The sequence below is a fragment of the Malania oleifera genome, chromosome 3 (assembly GCF_029873635.1).
Source record: "Malania oleifera isolate guangnan ecotype guangnan chromosome 3, ASM2987363v1, whole genome shotgun sequence".
Taxonomy (NCBI): domain Eukaryota; kingdom Viridiplantae; phylum Streptophyta; class Magnoliopsida; order Santalales; family Ximeniaceae; genus Malania; species Malania oleifera.
This window is the reverse complement of record NC_080419.1, coordinates 96,233,482-96,240,734: the sequence shown is the minus strand read 5'-3', so window position 1 is coordinate 96,240,734 and position 7,253 is coordinate 96,233,482. Positions and strand designations below refer to the sequence as shown.

Here is a 7,253-nt window from a genome sequence, read left to right as displayed (position 1 = left end):
CTCATCATTCAACCAATGGTTCTTGGTGCTCTTTTGATGGATTACCTCCAATTAAATGGAGAGATCAAATTGGTGAATTTAGTGCATGAATTGACCTTCAGCTTTCCAAACTTAGGAATACTTTAGAAACAGTTCTCATTAAATTCACATCCAGATTTACTGGAACTTTAAGAGACTGGTTTCAAAATCTTAGTGAATATAGACTTGTAACATTCATTAAATCCCAGACTCCCTCCTATGTTTTGGGAACGCTTTATCGAGAATTTATTGGAGATCCAGATACTCATGCTAATGAAGTTAGACAAGAGTATTTTCAAATGAGATGCTGCTTCTTAAAAAGAAAAGACCTTGATTTTCATTATCAAAGAATGTCCAGACGATATTATCTTTTTGGCGTATTTAATGATGATAATTTCAGACAAGTTTATATTAATTCTTTACCAGAAGACATCCAGCCAAATTTACAGAGAAAGATTGCATCTCTCTCACTATCACTCGGATATATCTCAATAGGGGAAACTCATCAGTTGGCCCTCTCTATTCTTGAAAAATTATGTGATACCCACCAGTTATTCTCAAAAATGTTGAAACAGAATCATAAGTTTACAAAGCAATGCAAGAAGCCTTATTTGCAAATCAAATGCAAGAAAATGATTGCATCTATAGTCCTAAACAGAAGAAACACTTCAAAGACTATGGTTCTGACAAGCGTTTCAGAAAAGATCCCAAAAAAGAAAAAAGTTCAGATTCTTTAAAAATAAGTTTCGACGAAGACATGACAAATCTCCTCGCTGTTTCATTTACAAGAAAAAAGGTCACTATGCAAAACAATGCCCAATGAACAGGACAAAATCTGCAAAGCTTGTCCAACAGTTACAGAATGAAGATACTATGTACTGCGGCTGTTTCAGCTGGGTCCATCTTCCAAAGGTTGTGATTACCCATGAGGATTAGAGGAATGACTCGGTGTTTGGGGATAAGGAAGAAAGTTTTCCAAGGGCGAGATAACATGTCGGTAAGAACATTGTGATCGCCTTTTATATGCTTCACAAAGAAGTCATATCTAAAAAACCAGTCTTTCAGTCCGAGAATATGTGGATCAGGAAGAATTTTGTTCCGGAATATAAGCATCTTTGGGAAAGATGAGTTGTCCATTTCAACTGTGAAGTGTTTTGATTTGACGTAGAAGTCAAATTTATGAATTGCATTTTTTACTACAATAATTTCTTTAAATACAGTGTGATAATACTTTTGAAATTTTTTGAATTCTCCACTGGCGTGTCCACAATAGGATCTTTTGTTGTCCTTTCCTTCAAGCAGTAAGGCACACCAATAATGGTCACTAGCATCTGACTGGAGGATAAGATTTCCTGTGGATGGAATAGTCAAAGGCGGTGAATCCTTTGCAGCTTTCTTGAGATTTTTGACAGCCTGTGTCTTGTCAGGGCCCCATGCGGGTGGCTTCTTTTTCAGTAGTTGTGACAAGACACTAGTGAACTGACTTGCATGCGGGATAAAGTCTCTGATGTAATTAATGATGTCGAGAAATTGTTGTATTTCCTTGACAAAAAGATTATCATAAGGAAATTGTAATAATTGCTCAACAAGATGAGGACCTGAGTAGATGGTTCCATGAGATATTTTCATTCCTAGAAAATCAATTTCGTGCCGTCCAATCATGTTTTTCTTTTCTGACAGCATTATTCCGTACTGTGATGCCAGCTGGTGGAAATGTTTAAGAAGATGATGATGATCTGCAAGACTCTTTGAAAATAATAAAATATCATCAATATAGATCAAAATACTGTGCAAGATAGGATTGAAAATTCTGGTCATCGCCTTTTGAAATAGTGATGGTGCAATCTTTAATTCGAAGGGTAAAACAGTCCATTGAAACTGTTCATTTGGAATACAGAAAGTTGTCTTGAATTTGTCATCTGGATGAATGTCAAGTTGCCAAAAAGCTCCTTTCAAATCAAATTTGGAGAATATTTATGTCTCAATAAGATGGATGAATTGTGTCATGGCTTTTGGAATAGGGAACTTGTCATCCCTAATGAACACATTCAATGACTTGTAATCGATAATCAATCTCTTCTTTCCTCTAATTTTTTCTGATCTTTTTTCAACATAAAATGTTAGACAAGCTCAAGAGGAATTTGTTGGTTCAATTAGACCTTACTTTAATAAGGAATAACATTCTTCTCTTGCAAGCTTAAGGTCTGATGGAGACATTCCCGGATGGGAGGCTTTAGTTGGACTAACATCTTCATTGAGATTGAAAGGAATGTGAATGAAAAAGTCTAAGTTTTTCCAGAGTAAATGATCATGGATGAACTGGTCATGACTTTCTGCACACAGTTTGAGGAGTTTATTTTGAATGGGTTGAAAATCTAGAGGAGAATAGGAAAGAGAATAGATTTTGTTTGTTCGGGTAAAATGCTTGAATTCTCTTTTGTACTTAATTCCAGTGGAAAGAATCCTCAGGAATTTTGAAAGACAATAAACATTTCATCCTAATAAAACATCTTTTTGAGGAAATAGACTGCCAATGACATGAGTTCAAATGATGCAATTAGGAAGGAGTTTAATCCTAATTTTTCTTTTGAAAATCAAAGTAGTAGTAAAGATTTGATCATTTGCAACTCTAAAAAATTGAGTATGGAAAAACCAACAATCTGATGGTAAACTTTTGAATTAATCATGGTCTTATGAGATCCCATATTTTTCAGGGAGGAGCTGAATTTGAACATAAGGACTTATCTGAGAATCTTCAGAAGAGAGAATATATTAAACCTGGAATGTTTCATCTGAATGATAGTCATCTTCTAAATCAGAATTTTCTGAATCAGTAAAGACGAGAATAGTCTCTTCAGTCATCTCTTCTTATTCTGAAAGAACAGATTCAGCATCCGCATCGAGTTCTTCATTCTATAAATATTAAGCAAACTTTACAGATTTTGTCATATTCATTAGGCATTATTTTGCATAGTGATCTTTTTGAAATTAATTAATTATTTTTGAAAACACTACACATAATTTATGCATAATTCTTATATATGCATGTTGATTTTCAATAGTAGTATTATTGCACCATGTTATTTAGGATCAATTTAAAATCAGATTGCGCTTTGATTTCAAAGATAATTATATGAACATATTGATAAAGCATGCACGTAGGTGGTCACCTTTCTGTACATGGTCGAACCACTTGGCTAGAACACAAATTTTTTTCTTTTATCTTTTTTAATATTTTTTTGTTCTACTTTGATTTTGTAAAATACTATCCTATTTTATGTGATGTATGATCATGTTTATCAAGTCATCTCATAATGAATGACATTAATTTTATGGCATTTCTCTTTAAAAAGAAATCATTATTTTCTGAAGTTTCATGGTAACTTCTTCATAAAAGTCAAATTATTTTGAAAATTTATCTTTTCAATGAACTGTCCTTGATGTGGTTATTAGATAGATTTAAAAACTTTTTTTATAAAAGAAAATAAGAATTGTTAAGTTAGATTTTATGATTTTCCTTTCAAATAAACTAAAGCATCATTTTTTAAAAAGTCAAACTTGGCGTTCTGATACTTGCACACAAAACACTATAATTTCAATAATAATTATATCAACATGGTTACTCTTCCTCTTTTCTACCACATATCTTATACATAACAACTGATAGAATGATATAAAAAAAATCAATTTCAACGAAAGTAGCTAAAGTTGGTGGAGGTGGCTGCCTACTCTAACCCAACACATCAATAAAGGTGAGTTAGGTTTGATAGAGGTGGTTGCCAACTTCTACTCTGCAGTTCAATTAAATTTAATAATTCAATAATTTCCTATGCCGCCCATACCGAATAAAGCACAACACCATATCTGCAATTCAAAATAAGTGAACTTTATTCAGTAAATACGACCATTACACAATTCATAAGATGGAAAATAAGACACACATTTCAATAAAATTTCTAGTTAATAGCTCTTGATTATCACAAAATAACACGAGTGGCTTAAAGAACATATTAAGCAAAAGGCAATCAAACAAATAATGAACCATTTCAAATTTGGGGTGGGGATGAATACCACTAAGTCTCTAACAGAAAATTGTTTGTTCTATTTTCACCAATATTGTAATACCCAAACTCCAAAATTTGGGAGTAAATATAATGATAACAAAAAAATAATATCTTTGAAGTGGATACATTGAAACATGGCTTAAATAGCAAGATTGAAATCATACGTACATCTCAATAATTGTATCCTAATCTTATTTGTTTGCTCCAAATAAATTTAATAGTTTGGTTCGTGGAATACAATGGAACAAGAAGGGAGTGGAATGGGGAAAGAAAATATGCAAAAAAAAAAAAAAAAAAAGACAAAGCAAAGGCAACAATTTAACAAGTGTCGTTCAGCTGAGAAATTTAAACCCCAAAAAAAAAAAATAGTCTCGAACCTGAAAAGCCCAAAAGAACCAATACCCAGACACATATAGAGATTCTGTATGTGCTTATAAAGAGTTCTCTCCCAATCGAAAATACATCAAATTGAATGCAAAGAGAAGGAAGGTGAGAACTCTTATACTATTTATCGCCGTTCAGACTGCTTACGCATCGAGAGAGAGAATTCCAGAAGAGGGAGCTTTTTCTACGGTCGTTCACAAAGGAAATTTCGGAGTACGAAGATCACCTTTGGGAGAAATAGAGAGCACGAATTGCGTAAAAAATTTATGAAAAAAGGATTTGCTTTGCAATTTAAAAGCCGGTTGATGGCCCAAAAGGGGCTAAACAACTGTTGGTTCAGAAATCATCCGATCGTGAGAGAAACCAGTGGATCGATGGAAGAACAAAATAGGAAATTTCAGAGTACGAAGATCACCTGATATGCCTTTTCTGCCATTCTTACACCAATCCTTTTTCTTATTTCTCATGTCTGAGCTTTAGTTTGTTCTTCCCTCCACGATCAAAAGGTATTCCGAAACGCGCAAGATCTCAGTCCACCTCGCAGGCGATGAAGCGGTGCCTTGGCTTGGTCCGCCAGCGGATATGAATGGAGGCTATCGGCCGTGGGATGAACACAGCCCACCGGGGGGGGGGGGGGGGGGGGGGGCGGGGGTGGTTGAGGGTTGAAGGTGGGAGAGAGAGAGAGAGAGAGAGCGGAGTACGCGCAGTAGGAAGATGGAAGGAAAGATACGATTATAAAGGGGCCCTTGACCTAGGGTTTTAGGGGCAGACCGAGTCGAAATTATAAGGAAAAGTTTGGGTAATTTTAAAGGGGGAGTATAAATTTATTAGTTCTTTATCAATTGATATTTTTATTTTTATTTTAAATTTATAAAAAGTATAATTTTAGAAGAAAGAAAGAAAGAAGAAAAAATAAATAAGTTAAAAAGTAGGCCTTTTCTTTTAATTAATATTATGAAATTATGGGATTAACTTTAAGGGGCGCAGGATTAGTCACGTGGACTGTAAAACGGACGTGTGGATAGCCAGTACGTATTCCAAAAAAAATAATACTAGTTAATGCTTACATGTTAAGGGTGTATAAAAATTTTTAAAAAATAAAAAATTGAACCGAAATAAAATCATTTTATATTTTGATTTGGTTTTTTAGTTTCAGTGTTCGGTTTCAATTTTCTAATTTTAAAAAGTCAATTTTCAATTTCAGTTTCAGCTTCAGTTGTATAGAAAAATTGAACTGAAAAAACCAAATAAACAGAATTATATAGATATATCTAAAAAAATTTGCCTAATTTAAAACTCTTAATTTATTAATTGTACATATTGTGATATGTGGATCTTATAATGAAGATGTACAGCAGAATAAACAACAACAAGTAAATGTAAATAACACATACAACTAGAACAATATGAACACAAAGATTTACGTGGTTCCGCAAAACCTACATTCACGGAAGTAATGACACAAAATTTCACTAAGAAAATCAAATTATATACAATACACTTCAATAATGATCACTCTCACTCTCAAAATATGTCTAGATGACATATATAGAGTTTTCTCGGAGGTTTTCCCCCGTTTGCCGAACCACCAAACATTCAAAAATTCAAAATTCAGAAAAACTGTCACAGCCTAGGCGCCTTTCGTAGACGAACACAGAACTTCGTCGACGAACATAGAGCCTCGTCAATGAGACCAAAAAGACCCTTTGTCAAAGAATACAAAGCTCTCGTCTATGATGCCAGAAGTCTAAAAATTTCCTGCTCTTTGTAATTATTCGTTGACGAGCTTCATAACCTTCGTCGACGAACCTCTGTTGTTTCCTCGTCGACGAGCATAGGCTCCTCGTCGACGAGTCCTGTTGTGTTGCCCCCTTCATGTTTTTCCTCTTTCCTTCTTTGCTTATCAAAACAGAAGTATAAGAGTCATAAATAACAATCTCCACCTTGGCGATTATACGCCTCTTAGGAGAATCTCAAAAACATGAACTGCTTCACTTTGAACTTGAAAACGATTGGTTGGGTATGTCTCCCTTCTAACACTTGGAGACGTTGAGTAAGTCCAAGCAATGCTTGAACTTCTCTGAAGTAACTGATTTGGTCAGAATATCTGCTGTATTATTAGATGTGTGAATTTTCTCCAACATAAGTTCACCTGAAACAATCAATTCTCGTACTCTGTGGAACCTCACATCAATGTGTTTGGTTCTAGCATGGTATACCTGATTCTTCGCCAAGTAAATGACACTCTGATTATCACAATGCAGCACCACACCATCTTACTGTAACCCTAGCTCTCTGACTAAACCAGTAAGTCATAAGGCCTCCTTTGCAGTTTCGATAATTGTCATATACTCCGCCTCAATCGTGGACAATGCAACGAGATACTGTACCATGAATCTCCAACATACTGGTCCTCCTACAAGGGTAAACACATATCCCGTTGTAAACCTTCTGTCATCCATATCTCTAGCATAATCTACATCAACAAACCTCATAACTAAAGGACAATCCTGTTACTTGCTGAACATGATGTCATATCTCGATGTACCCCACAAGTATCTGAATATCCATTTTACGGCTTTCCAATGTTGCCTTCCTGCATTAAAGAGGAACTTGCTCATCACGCTTTCCGCATGTGCCAAATCTAGCCATGTACATACCATGACATACATTAAACTCCCCGCAGCACTAGCATAGGGGACCTTTGACATGTCCTGGATTTCCTCATCCAAACTTGGGAAATCTGTAGTAGACAATTTGAAATGACCTCTCCAACACCTTCCACAC

The 7,253-nt window shown here is 34.9% G+C and overlaps 1 long non-coding RNA gene across 1 annotated transcript; it reads right to left on the bottom strand.

The window, feature by feature from the left end:
- Positions 1-3,586: 3,586 nt before the first annotated feature.
- On the bottom strand, positions 3,587-5,196 carry LOC131152353 (uncharacterized). Its single transcript, XR_009135927.1, has 2 exons — positions 4,882-5,196; positions 3,587-3,882 (listed from the first exon to the last, which is right to left on the bottom strand). It is a non-coding gene; the product is annotated as an uncharacterized LOC131152353 (long non-coding RNA).
- Positions 5,197-7,253: the final 2,057 nt, after the last annotated feature.